General features: G+C 39.9%; 1 protein-coding gene and 1 long non-coding RNA gene across 2 annotated transcripts in view; one reads left to right on the plus strand and one right to left on the minus strand.

Annotated features, from left to right (window-relative positions):
* The window catches only part of LOC309390068 (uncharacterized protein), a gene marked incomplete at its 3' end in the record, with an annotated part of 98,654 nt that overhangs the window by 37,790 nt on the left and 46,298 nt on the right, over window positions 1-14,566 (plus strand). The window lies entirely within an intron of this gene.
* On the minus strand, window positions 2,390-14,507 carry LOC309389245. The gene is made up of 3 exons (XR_014174916.1): window positions 13,868-14,507; window positions 13,266-13,393; window positions 2,390-3,337 (listed from the first exon to the last, which is right to left on the minus strand). It is a non-coding gene; the product is annotated as an uncharacterized lncRNA (long non-coding RNA).

The raw sequence follows: 14,566 nt of genomic DNA on the forward strand, positions 1-14,566 counted from the left end.
GCCCAGTGTGAGTGATGGGGTAGTGGAGGTAGTGAGTGTCAAAATCTTTGACTGAAAAAGAGGAGCTGGAATTAAAAATTCAGGAGCTTACAAATAAAAATCTCCAACTGGCCAAAGAAAAAGAGGAACTCTGCGAAGAGTATGAAGAAAAGCTGAGCAGATGAGAACATTTTAGATAGCAACCTGGAATTTCTCTTCCTTTATCAGCTATTTTAATTAGTTTTAATTTTAAACAAGTTTTATAATTTAAATAAAAAAACTAATTACACTTTGCTCTTCATATTTTACAGAAAAAAATAGTTCAGATGAGCATGGACTGCTAGAGAAACACAGACGAGAGAATGAGAGTCAGCTGCAAGTTTCAGAAACATGCTGGAGAAAAAGCAGAGCTCCTACAAGAGAATAATGACCTTAAAGAAGAACTTTATAGGTGAGAAATATTTAGATAGTGATCTTGATTTTTTTCTTTCAAATTCAAATATATTTATTAGATCCCTTAGGCCAGATATACTGGATAAAAGAAGTATTCCATTCTTTCATATATGTATGTATAACTGAATAAGAGAAGAGCAATAGGTATAATGGAATGCAAAAATAATTAGGAATGTAGGTATGCTTAGTAATTCAAGTAACAAATTAAGAGGGCTAATAACTCTCTGGGCCTCATAATTTACAGAAAGATAGCAGTGATGTCCAAACTGACACTAGAAAATGAAGAGCTGTGAAACAAGACAGAGATCCTGACATTCAAAAACATTGAACTAACTGATGAGAAAGAGGAGTTCTGCAGAGAGTATGAAGAAATACTGTGCAGGTGAGAAATATTTAGATAGCCACCATGAACTTATTCTTCCAGAATTTCATATTAGGGCCTCCTTATCTTAGAAAGCTTGGAAAACCCTGAAAATCTGCTTACTTCAGAAAAAAAATTAATGAATTACGGCTCATTATACTTTTACATATACAAATCTACGAGTTAGTCTCATGGAATGGGAAGATAGGTAGAGGAGACCTATTTCAACCTCCACCTCCGCTGCCCAAAAATATTTATATACTTTCAGAGTGAGTTTCCTGACATCTAAGCAGTTCCCATCACTTTTAAACTAAGTATACTTTTTTGTTGGTCCAGATTCACATGTAATCTTCTGATTTTTTTCTAGAAAGTAACAACTGAGGAAGGGCTGCTGCACATGGACAGAGACCAGATGGACCAGAGATCTAATAGTAGAGAGTACAAAAGAGGCTCTGTGAGTGTCTGACAAACAAGGACAGAAATTGCAGAAAACAAGAAAGAAGCTCATGACAAAATGAAGCCACAAACTGTGGTATATCAATTAAGCAAGAAATGGCTTAAAGCTTTGGTAGATAACCTCAAAATCAAATCTAAGGAACCCGGGCCAAATATACTGAGGTGGTTTCAGTAATCTCTGAAAATCCTGAAAAAGGATTCTTCTGAATGGTCAAAACACATCCTGCCAGAATGGCTTAAAGCATCTGCCACCAACCTCCCAAAGGAATGTGCTGAGGCATCCAGGAAGGATGTGAATGGTTGGCTGGATGTATTGCTAAGTCCCTCCAAGAAGGGCCAGAAACATGTTATTTAGATGTACAGAAATAGGTTAGGGTTAGGGTTAGCGTTAGGAATCATCTAATTCACAATTCATTTTATGTTTTGCATTCTTTATGGAACTGTCATGAAGGTTTCTTGGCATCCAGAAAACATTTGGATGCCTGTGGGCCATGAGGAACCAGCAGGCCATGATTTAAGTTATAAGATACTTTTCCATCAGGTAAGCAATCTAGCATCTGAAGAATTTTTGAGTGGGTATTAATTAAAAATATTTCATGTCATATTAAAAGGTGAAAAAGCTTAGTGATTGGGTCATGGTGGGAAGTGAGTGGGCTGATATAGAAATATATTCCTGACTTGTGATATATTTTGGCTTTTTTAGATTGTTCAAAAAAAATATCAATGAGTGGAAGTAGATCTGAAGGGAGCAAAGGCCCAGAAGTTATATGTAAGGCTTGGCATAGTTCATGGCATAAGTCATGCCTTTACGTGGTGCACAAACTCTTTAAATATCCTCTTGAGAATGACTTCTGAAAAGTATTGTCACAATTTACTGCCATCAAGTCAGTGTTGACTCTTAATGCTCACCTAGTTTATTTTGTGGTTACGTAGCATGATAATAGCTTCATAAAACAGAAGCACTCCTTCAAATCTTTGTATAATCCTATTAGTTCACCCTTTTACACAAAGTCATAATTTCTACATTGACAATGGGACTTATTTATATATTTTATCAAATATAAGTTATTGTAAGTAAATAAATAAATAAGGCCATTTTGATAAATTTGACAACTTTCTGTTAAAAATGATAGGGAAGTGATGAATATTACATTCTAGTAAAGCTTGGTATAATAAGCTGGGAGTAGCAAGAGTTGAATGTGTTTTTTTAACAGAGCCTCTCATAATGATTGCCAGTTTCATTAATACCCTTGTTATTGCATGCTCCCTCAAAAGCAAGGTACTGCCAAGGAAGCAACTTGTTAGGATATGTCGACAGTTAGCCATTTGTGAGAAGTATTTTTAGTGTTTTAATTGAAGAAAAAGGTTGATAATTCAAGTAAAAAAAAACTAAGGGAGCTAATTTCTCTCCGGTCTTCATAATTTACAGAAAGACAATGGAAATTTCAAAACTCTTGACAGAAATAGAGGAGCTCGGCAAAGCTTCAGGAGCTTATAAATAAAAATTTCCAGCTGACCAAAGCAAAAGAGGAGCTCTGCGAAAAGTATGAAAGAAAGCTGAATAGGCGAGAAAATTTAGATAGCAACTCTGACTTTCTCTTCCAGAATTTCATATTCTCTTTTCCTAAGCTCCTTCCCCTGGATGTACTTAACACAATGTTCTGGATTGAATTATATTGCCCAGAACAAGGTAAGGGAAAAGAAAAGATGACTCTTTTCAACTTGTTCCAAACATTCTGGCTCTCCAAGCCTGGCTAGTGTGTTTTTCTGATCGCAGCGAAGCCTTGTTTCTTCAAAGACTTTCACTTCCAGAGACTTTGTTTTTGATTAAAGCAATTGCAAAAGAAAAGAGCACAGGGTCCCAGATGGGTATTAGACATCAGGAATCTCTTCACATGAAATCTTCATGTCCCAACCATGTATAGGTAGGAGATCCTCGGTTTTATCTCCTACCTACTACTGTCCTTTTCCATCACGCCAGATCTCAGCTTCCACTTCGTTCTTTAATTCTCACAAATTCAGTCTTACCCATCATTTTGTACACAGAAGAAACTTTGCTTCTGGAAATTGTTTTGAATTGGCTCGTGCCTGTTTTAGTATATAAGAGAAAAAAGAAAAAATGTTTTTAAGCTCTGAAAATGTCTTGGTGATAATTAACTAAAGTAATGCTAAATACTGAAAATGACAACCATTAACTTAGCTAATCAAATCCCTTTAGAATATAATAGAGGTAGAGTCTGATAGATTTACTGATTCATCACTTTTACTGAGCATTTCAAAAGTACCAGTGGTGGGTTTCAATTTATTTTACTACCAGTTTGCTCATGTGCGCTCATAAGAACATTAGAGTTGGAATTCGATAGACGTGCTAACTTGCCTGTATGAATAAATTGGAACTTTAAGATGATTCTGCCTGGTCTCTGATTGATTTCATACATGGTATTTAGAACGCCTGACATTACTTCTGTGCATATGCAGTAGCGTCTGGGTGGGAAGGGGGAGCCTCCCACCGCTGCCACTACCGGTTCGCCCAATCCGGGGCGAACTGACAGAAACTCACCTCTGAAAAGTACTCAGTAAATCATTCCAGCATTGATTCTTGTAAGAGCTTACTAATTGTTGTAATAGAAATAGCAAAACTACATTAATTTAAATCTAAATATGTATAACAAACACAATATCAGCTATTTTAACTAGTTTTAATTTTAAACAGGTTTTATAATTGAAATTAAAAAAAACCTAAGGAGGCTAATTTCACTCTGTTCTTGATATTTTATAAGAAAAATAGTTCAAATGAGCCTGGGCAGCTATGCAAACTCAGCTGTCACCAAGAATCTAGTTGAAGAAATGCATTTAAGCATTAGTTTAGAAATTACTGTATTTTGTGGAGTATAAGACGTACCTTTTTGCTTCAAAAAAGAGGCTGAAAATCTGGGTGCATCTTGTACATCAAATATAGCATTTTTGCCTCCCGAAGCCCCACCCCTTCACCAAAATGGCCATGCATACCCTTATGGAGGCTTTCAGAGAGCTCCTAGGAGCTGGGGAGGGCAGAAATGAGCAAAAAAGGGCCGTTTTTTGCCCCCCCCCCAGCAGCATTCCATAAGCCTCCATAAGGCTATGCATGCAATTTTGTTTGACCAAAATGAGCCTTTTGGCTCAGTTTTAGCCCCCCCCCCCTTCCCCAGGAGCACTCTGCAAGCCCCCCCCCAGCTATTCATGCCTTTTTTATTAAAAAAAAGGGGGGGGCGTTTTCATGAAAAATGAGCCATTTGGGGGAGGTTTGCAGAGTGCAAAAACATTTTTTTCCTTTTGGAAAACTCTTCAACTGATTGATGAGAATTACATTGATCAAGTGCTGTGCCAGCAGAAAGAAAGTCTTAGGTGCTACTGATTGTCAGCTATTTCCTTCTCCAGCACATGGATAAATATACCTGGAAACATCTACCTACCTACCCACACTCTCTCCCTACCTCCCTATTGTATTTCTCTTTCTCTCTCTTTCTCTCTCTATCCCTCTACTTACCGAACTACCTACTCTCTCCCTCTCCCTACCTATCTACTGTATTTCTCTCTGTGTCTCTTTCTATTTCTCTCTCTCTATCCCTCTACTTACCTACCTATACCCTCTCTCTCTCCCTACCTACCTACTGTATTTCTCTATCTCTATTTATCTCTCTATCTCTATAGCCTATTCAGAAGATAGGCTAAAGATACAGAAGGATCTTGACAAACTTGAACATTGGGCACTATCTAATAAAATGAAATTCAATGGTGAAAAGAGTAAGGTTCTACATTTAGGCAACAAAAACTAAATGTACAGGTACAGTATAGGTGGTACCTTGCTCAACAGTAGTAACTGTGAAAGGGATCTTGGAGTCCTAGTGGACAACCATTTAAATATGAGCCAGCAGTGTGCAGCAGTTGCCAAAAAAAGCCAACACAGTTCTAGGCTGCATCAACAGAGGGATAGAATCAAGATTACGTGAAGTGTTAATGCCACTTTATAATGCCTTGGTAAGGCCACACTTGGAATACTGCATTCAGTTTTGGTCACCATGATGTAGAAAAGATGTGGAGACTCTAGAAAGAGTGCAGAGAAGAGCAACAAAGATGATTAGGGGACTGGAGACTAAACCATATGAAGAACGGGTGCAGGAACTGGGTATGTCTAGTTTAATAGAAAGAAGGACTAGGGGAGAGATGATAGCAGTGTTCCAATATCTCAGGGGTAGCCACAAAGAAGAGGGAGTCAAACTATTTTCCAAGGCACCTGAGGGTAGAACAAGAAGCAATGGGTGGAAACTAATGAAGGAGAGAAGCAACTTAGAACTGAGGAGAAATTTCCTGACAGTTAGAACAATTAATCAGTGGAACAGCTTGCCTCCAGAAGTTGTGAATGCCCCAACACTGGAAATCTTTAAGAAGATGTTGGATAGCCATTTGTTTGAAACAGTATAGGTTTCCTGCCTAGGCAGGGGGTTGGACTAGAAGACCTCCAAGGTCCCTTCCAACTCTGCTACTGTATATATTGTATTATTTCTCTCTCTCTCCCCCTTTATCTACCTGCCTAACTACTCTCTCTCCCTACCTACCTACTGTATTTCTCTCTCTTTCTCTCCCCCTCTATCCCTCTATCTACCTATCTACTTTTTTTTAAAAAAATGCCTCTTTAAAACCTTGGTACGTCTTTTACTCCGGTGCGTCTTATACTCCAAAATATACGGTAGATCAGACAGCAATGACAACAATTTTAGATGTTTCTATATGTTATGAACAGTCCTATGTGAATTTAGACTATATAGACTTAAACAAAATGAGAGATCATTCTATAACTAAGAGATTAGTTTTTGGATCAGAAGGTCTGGAAATCACTCTCGCATGAACTCAAGAGATACCTTAAGCAAGCCATGATCACTTAGCTCAGCATATTTAGGAAAGGAACAAGACAGATTTATTCGTCATGGCTGTTGTAAGGATTTCAGAAGCATCTTGATGAGAAGCACTGTGAATACTCTGCTGGGATATTTGTGGGCCTCCTGTAGTTTTGGGGTGCAAACTCCCAGCTCATGGGCCTTCTCTTGGGGGATGGAATCCAGGAACATCTGCAGCCCTGCTCTTCAGAGAAATGCTGTGTTTTCACCTGATTCTTACAGGAGGAGATTTGTCTAATGTCAGCTAAATTTCAGCATGTGCTGCTCTTGGACTATTTCAAATGGATCTTCACTGTTGATCCTATTGTTTCTTTGAAATCAACTGAGCTGCATGTATAAAATGATATAGAGAACCACATGCAGCTCTCATCAAAAAGCCAGATGTGAAAGCTGGAAGCTTTGAAGGTGAAAACAAATCAACCAAAATCAGGAGTGTTCCCCTGACTGCAGCATTGCTAGCATAACAATGCAGCCTATGTGGAAGGGAAAGGGTGCCTTATCAGGAAACTTCTCAGACTTCTATGACCATCGAACACTTATGGGCCATGGTCCGATCTTGCCACGACCATGGAATTTGGGCGCCAAACTTTAAAACCAGGAAATTGCCCTTTCAACCCATCTTTTCTTCCTTTCCCTCTCCTCTCTCTTTAATCTATAGTACTTTCTTTTCTTTTTCCACTAATCTTGAGTCTTCTCCTTCCATTTCTTCCCTTTCTTCCAAGTCTTCTTCATTGCTAACATATTGGCTGTAGAATTCCTCCGCCTTGTCCATGGTGTCTATTCCATGTCTTTTATCCTGCCACGAGACCATAATGCCCGCTCTCAGCCACCAGAAGTTGATGTTATATTTGATTAGTTTGGAAGTCAAGAATTGGTAAGGTCTTTGCATTTCTCTGACCCTTCTTGGTATTTGCTTTAGGACTATTACTTGCCTTCCTCATATTCTATCGGTTCATCTCTCGTTCTATTTGGTATTTTGTCTCAGATTGATTTCTTCACCACTCTAACATGATAGATTATGTCTCCTCGCATAATTTGTCTGTACTCTGTAGGTTTCGTCTAATATATAGAAGATATACAAAGGGAGGCAGTTTAGGAGATGGTTTTCGCAATGGAGGCAGCAGAGGGAGATTGATATACAAAGAGAAAATTTATAAGGATGAAGAAGGAAGGATCTTGAGATAGAAATAAACCAGAAGAAAATTCTATTGGTAGAGATCCATGTTCTGAATGGAGGACAGGAGCAATTCTACAGGAAATTACATAACATTATTGGTGATATATCGCACGATAACATCTGTATCCTGGGAGATTACAATCCAATAATTGATAAAAAATTAGATTATAAAAGCAAAAAAAAAAAAAAAAGAGGGGGGGAGAGAAGAATGTTACCAAAAACCTTTTTTCAAAATGGTGGAGGAACTGAAAATAAAAGTTATTTGGAGAGAGAGAAACCAGGGTATAAATCAATATTATAATTGATTTATAAATCAATATCAAAAACATATTACTCAAACAGATATCAATCATGGTCCAGAATCGATATGGTCTGAACATCAACAAAATTGCAATCAGATGTGAAGGAATTTGAAATTGTCACAAATCTCTAAGCGGACCACAATCCCATAAAAATAAGTTTGATAGGGAAAAAGAGGATGACAAGAGGGACACTGAAAAGATTAATTTTAAAAGACAAAGAATTTAAATTAACAATGACTAAACAATTGCATCTCTTCTTTAAAGGAAACAAAAAAGAAGATGCATCTCTACAAAATTTATGGGATACGGCAAAGGCATACATGAGGGGAGTTGCCATATCTTATATGGCAAAAGAAAATATATTTAAAAAGCAGAGAGAGAATTCTTTGGAAAAAGAATACAAAAGACTGGAGGAGAAACTACACGATAATCAGCAAGAGAGAAATATAAAACAACAAATGGACTTAATTAGACATAAATTAAATTTGAAAAAGAGGACCTGGCACAACAGATTAAAAAAGATAAACTGAAATACTTTTGAGAACACTAACAAACCAGGGAGATGGCTAGCATATAAATTGCAAAAAACAAACAGAGAAGAGATAGATTAACAAATTACAAGACGAGGCTGATGGAGGTACTAGAAGATTACAGGAAAGTAGTCTGACTGAAAATTAACAAAGATAAAACTAAAATGATAGTTAGAAATATGACGGAGAAGCAAAAGGAGGAATTGGCCAAGGGAATAAATATTCAGATTGAGAAAAAAATGAAATATTTAGGAATCTATATAACAGCAAGATAAACATCAATCAAAGAGGATAACTACCGTGTTTTCCCCAAAATAAGACATCTCCTGAAAATAAGGCCATGCCAGATTTTCAGGGTGGGCAAAAATATAAGCCCTCCCCTGAAAATAAGCCCTAGTAAAGGGGTGGATTTAGCCAGAACAGGAAGCAGCCCTTCCCTTCGCCCGTCACCTCAAGGCTTCTCAGCCCCTTAATCGGATCAGCTGAGCCACTCCATTCACAAAAAAGCTGATTCGCGGGTGCCACTCAGGCCTCTGCCTCCAGCAAGCACTGGTCACTTTTGCAGCCAATTGCGGCTGCAAAAGAAGCCAGAGGCCAAGCAACACAACCAACATGCCTCATTCCCTCCTTACCTAACAATGAGAGTCACAGCAGGCAATTCCGTCTACGGAACAGGAAAGGAAGGCATGGAAATCAATACACCTGGGACATCGGAAGAAGCCCTGCGAGGAGACGCCGCTGCTGATGTGCAGGAAATCTCCTCCCACACCTTTCAAATAGGAGTTTCACCAGGATGAAGGAGACACAAACGCCGCCTTCAGCCACCTCTTCGTCCTGGTGAAACTCCTCTTTGAAAGGACAATCTGCAGGTGGGGGTGGGGGGATTTCCTGCACTTCGGCAGCAGCATCTCCTCACAGGGCTTCCTCTGATGTCCCAAGTGTATGGATTTCCATGCCTACGGGAGGTCGCTTTTCACCTGCATATTCACATTGAAGGCTCGAAATGGGGCGTTTTTGTAAACAGCTTGAAAATGTGGAGATGGATATTCCTGCCTCTCACCCTGTTCTGAAGGTCAGCACAGACTGAGAACAGGATAAGAGACAAAATCCCCACTCCCCATTTTCAAGCCGTTTGCAAAAACATCCCATTTCGAGCCTTCAGCATTGAAAGCTCGGAATGGGACATTTTTGCAAACGGCTTGAAAATCGGGAGGGGAAGATTTTGTCTCTTATCCTGTTCTCAGCGTCTGCTGACCTTCAGAACAGGGTGAGAGGCAGGATTATTCCCCTCTACATTTTCAAGCTGTTTGCAAAAACGGCCTATTTTGAGCCTTCAGCATATTCCAGGATTGCAGCATTGAAGGCTTGCAATGGGACATTTTTGCAAACAGCTTGAAAATGGGGAGGGGAGATTTTCCTTCCTCTTACCCTGTTTTGAAGCTCAGCACAGACTCAGGACTGGATAAGAGGCAAAATTCCCCCCCCCCTTTTCCTGGTAATCGTTCTTTCCTTGGGATCTCAGCGTAGAGGCACATCTCCCAAATGCTCTATCTGAAGCCTTGTCTCTGTGCAGAGCTCCCAAGGAAAAATGGTGTGTGTGTGTGTGTGTGTGTGTGTGTGTGTGTGTGTGAGAGAGAGAGAGAGAGAGAGAGAAATCCCTAAACCCCCACCCCCACCCCCACCCCTTCCAAGGCAGCCATATCCCTCCACTAACCTGCTTTCCTTCTCCATTCTCCACAGCCACATGCAGGGCAAAAAAAGTAGTTTGTGGGATGACTTCCAATTTTGCAAGATTTGGGGGGGGGGGGGGGAGTTGGAAGGTATTCTCTGGTATTTTTTTTACCATAGTCACACAGACTACTTTTCTTGTCCTGCACGTGGAGCGAAGAATGTAGCTGGAAAGCAAGTTAGTGAAGGGATGTAGCTGCCTTGGAGGGGGATGGTATGTGTGAGGGACCTCTGTGCGTGTATGTGTGTGTGTGTTCTGCCAGGAACAGCCCCTGCGAGTCAGTCAGCTGTTCAGCGGCCAGCAAGCAGGGCAGGCAAAGGCCAGCGTGCAAGGAGAACTTGAGTCATTGTGGCCGCAGGCAAGCAGGTGGTGGGACGGAGAGGGTGGGGCTGGTGGGCTTGCTGCCTCCTGCACCTGAAAAATAATAAGACCTCCCCGAAAATAAGGCCAAACCCTTATTTCAAGGGTCAAAAGAAAATAAGACCCTGTCTTATTTTGGGGGAAACATGGTATGTTAATAAATTATATAAAGGAGGATTTGGAGAGATGGAAAAATTTCAGACTCGCTTTCATGGGAAGAATAGCGGAGATCAAGATGAATATTCTACCAAAATTATTATTTTTGTTCCAAAATATTCCCATAAAATTAGATAAAAAGTATTTTGGAAAATTGAATAAAATGACATCAGAATACATTTGACAAAGGAAGAAACCAAGGATTAAATTTAAACTTCTGCATGATGTAAAAGTAAGAGGAGGATTTGGTGTACAGAGTGGGAATTATATCACCAAGCAACAATGCTTATCTGGGTAAAAGAATTTAAAAATAATAGACTGCTAACACTAGAGGGACAAGACTTACATTTAGAATGGCATGCATTCCTGTGGTACGGGAAACAGGTAGCACATCAATATTTTCAGAAATACTTCCTAAGGCTGGCATTATTAGAAATATGGAATAAATTCAAGAGGAAAATTTACAAGGTTCTGATTTGGCTATCAACATTAGAAGTGTCAGTGCACCCAATTCTTATTAACCAAGAAAAACAGGTCATCTATAAAGATATAATAGACAAAGAAGATATGAGATTAAGATCGAGGCAGAAGCTAAAAGAGCAAGGGATTGGAATGGTGGTCCTATCTTCAAATCCAATCATGTTACTCAAAAGATATGAAAGAGTGGGGCATTAATAGGGAGTTGATGGCAATAGGTCAGATCCTTTTGGGGATAAATGATAAATTGATAAAGAAGATTTACACATTTTTATTGCAATATAAGAAGGAAGAAGAGCAGGTTAAGGAGACAATGGTAGCATGGGCGATAAACTTTGGCTACAATATACATCTGGAAAAATGGCAAGAACTATGGGAAAGGAATAAGAAAATAACATTGTCAATACTGTCTAAAGAAAACGTATATAAAATGTTTTATAGGTGGCAAATCCCACCTGCGAGAATAGCCAAAATGTTTAGAAAATTTAGTGCCAACTAAATTTTAGTGTTGGAAATATGATTATGAATCAGGCACGTACTACCATATGTGGTGGTCATGCCAAAAAACAAAAGAATATTGGCGGAAAATTCAAAGATGGTTGATAGAGATAACTGAAGAGAAAATAGCATTCAAAACAGAACTATTTATTTTGGGAATCATAAACGATAAACATAACAAGGGGTAATCTACTTAATAATACATATTATTACAGCAACAAGAATGGTCTTTGCCCAACACTGGAAAAACAGGAAGATTCCACAAGAAAGGGAAGTAATTAGAAAAATTCTGATTTGTGCTGAAATGGATAAATTGATGTGGGAATTGAAGAATAAAGACGAATCAGAATATTATAATATCTGCGATAAATTTTATCGATGGTTGGAACAAAAAAGGAAAGACCCAAAATAGGTAATGACTAAGATTTATAGAATGGAGATTAGAATGATGTATGAAATCATAAAGGTGAAAACGTATAAGACAAGAACAAAGAACCTGGATGGAAATATAATATCTTTATATTTGTAAATACTGAATAGACCAATTATAAATAAGCATGGTGGTTATAATATTTAACTTTATATTCTAGTATGTATGGCAAAGACATTGCCAGGACGGTTACACTGTGTCCAATGTTTTAATGTATGTTTAATCAATTTTTTTAAATAAAATAATAATAATAAAAGAACTGAGCACTGCAGTGGCTTGGAACACTCAGAGCACCTGACTGTTGCCACCTGATACTTAGCCAAACACACACACAGAGAGACACACATAAACATATCAGATTTATCCCATCAGATTTATTTATTTTGAAGAACAAAGTAAATTTACAACCAAAGGAGCCACCCAAAGAAATTTGTTATTCAGAAGCAATTGCACAGAGACCAAGATCACTAGCAAACCCAGCTGTCACCAGAAATCAATTGTATCCCTCAGATATCTGGGGCAGACTACCAGAATGGGTCTAGCTTCGTATAGGTAGCCCAAAGTATCCTGCAGTACTGCCAAACCATCAAGCCACACTGTGGCACATATCAAGGATATGAAGCTTTGCTTGCTTTTCTACACAGTGATCTCCCCGGCTGATTAAAGAGGCTGGAGAGGAGCATGAGCCCATTGCCACTTCGTCTGTAAGGGAAGAAGCCAGGCTTTGCTCACCCCATGTGAAATGGAGTACATCATCTCCATGCCAGGAGCAGCCTTCCTCCCAAGACATTTTCTAGAAATCAGAGTTCTGGGCTGGCTTGCTGATTCTGGAGCAAAGACAGCTAGTATTTGGGCACCAACAAAGAAAGCCTTCCATTCTTTCCATTCTAAGTTAAGCTGAAAGATAGGAGCTAGCAAAGGACCACATAATACTGTACTCACCATGTCCTGCCAAATGATCTCACCTAATGGTTTCATCTACTGCAGGTATCAAAAAGGAGCAGCAACAAACCCTGATCACTGAGACCATGCTATTCATGTGCTTACACAGTGCTTGAAGGCTGTCAATTTTGGAGTAGGTAGGAATGCGGCCTACCTCAACCCTGATTCTCAATGGGGTAAGTGCTCTCCGAGACAGCTGGTATGCAATTTGGGTTCCTCTGGTCTCACAACTGTTGCTTGAGGAACAATTGTTAGCTCTGGCTAGCTGGCTTTGCACAGAGCCATCTCCTCCATTCCTTCACTGAGAGGGTTTGTTGACAGTCCCTCACTACTTGGTCCCTTCATAGCTGGACTCCTGCAATGGGCTATATGGCTAGTCTTCCATTGGCCATCCTGCTGCATGGACTGTCCGTTTTTTCTCAGGTTTAATACAAAGTTATCACTTTTCAAGCCACAAATAGCACAGAGCAAGGATACTTACAAGAAGGCCTCTCTCTGAGGGTACATGCCTATCCAATCAAGCCAAATAGAATGGGTGCCTCCAGGTGTCCTTGCTTAGATCTTGTCACCCAATGAGTCCTAGTTAGCGCACCTTTCTCATAGCTGTCCCTGTCAAATGAAAGAGAATTTTCTGAGTTCCAGCATTCTTTCTCCATCCCGATTGGGTGATAAGGACCCCGCAAACAACCGTTTCTTCCTCCAATGCATGGGGTAGGTTGAGACTAGAGTTCAGAAGGTGTGAGGGGAGAATGGTTTTGCGCGGAAAATACGCTGTACGGTTTGTGGTTATTATAATTTTATTGGCTTTTATATTTTACTGTTATGCACTGACCCACCCAGGGATGTTGTGTATAAGATGGATGTCCACATCAGTCTCTTAAATAATAAGGTGTCACTACCATGTGATCTGCTGTCCAACAACAAAATCAAGCTGATCCCAATAAATGAAAAATTTGCATTCAGTCGGTGTGAGCCAACTGGGAAAGGGAATAAATCTCTTTGATTCTAAATTTCTCGGTTTCTTATTCTCCACCAGGAGAGCCTGCAAATTTTATATTTGAGTTTAGGGGCACATATACAAACCTTTCCATAGAAGTGCTAAAAAATCCTTCATTATTCACGATCACAGCCTCTGAATTATTCCGAAGGTATCTGGCTGAAAGAAGCTGATGAGTCTGAAGGCAAAGATGTCTTGCTCCCAGTCGAGGAAGGTAGTGCTAGAACCAAAAGTTTCAGCTGTTGCAAGAAAGGGCAAACATATAACTAGCAGACAATGTCACATCAAGGGCTCTTGCACAATGAAACTGTAAAACCTGCCCAATTTGATAATCACGGTCTCTTGTTGAGACAGGTGACCTGCCAATGGATGTGCAAAAATCTAACTGATCTCCAAAGGGAAAAACTGCCGACTTGTTTAGGAGTCCCAAAAGGCATTTTATGGGGGTGGGGGTGGGGGTGGGGCGGGCGGAGACGCTCAGGAATGATCCTCTTCTCTGTCTAATGAAGGCAACAGTTGAACGCAGCCACAGCACCAAGGCCAACCCCAACGGATAACCAGAAATTTTAGGCATCTGGGTGTCCGAAGGCCACGCAAAATGAGCCTAGGAAAGACTAGGGCTTTGGAAATGGAGGAGCGTGCCGATGAGAGTTCATCCTTCCTCGCAAGTAGATGTCGTGCAAGGAAGGCGAACCCTCCCAAGAGCGCCGATTCAACCGTTCTGACAGTTTGTCTCGCATGCGCGCGACCGTCCAGCTTTCCTCGAGCATAGAGGGAGCGAGGAG

The sequence above is a fragment of the Natrix helvetica genome, assembly GCF_964273705.1.
Source record: "Natrix helvetica genome assembly, chromosome: 3".
Taxonomy (NCBI): Eukaryota; Metazoa; Chordata; class Lepidosauria; order Squamata; family Natricidae; genus Natrix; species Natrix helvetica.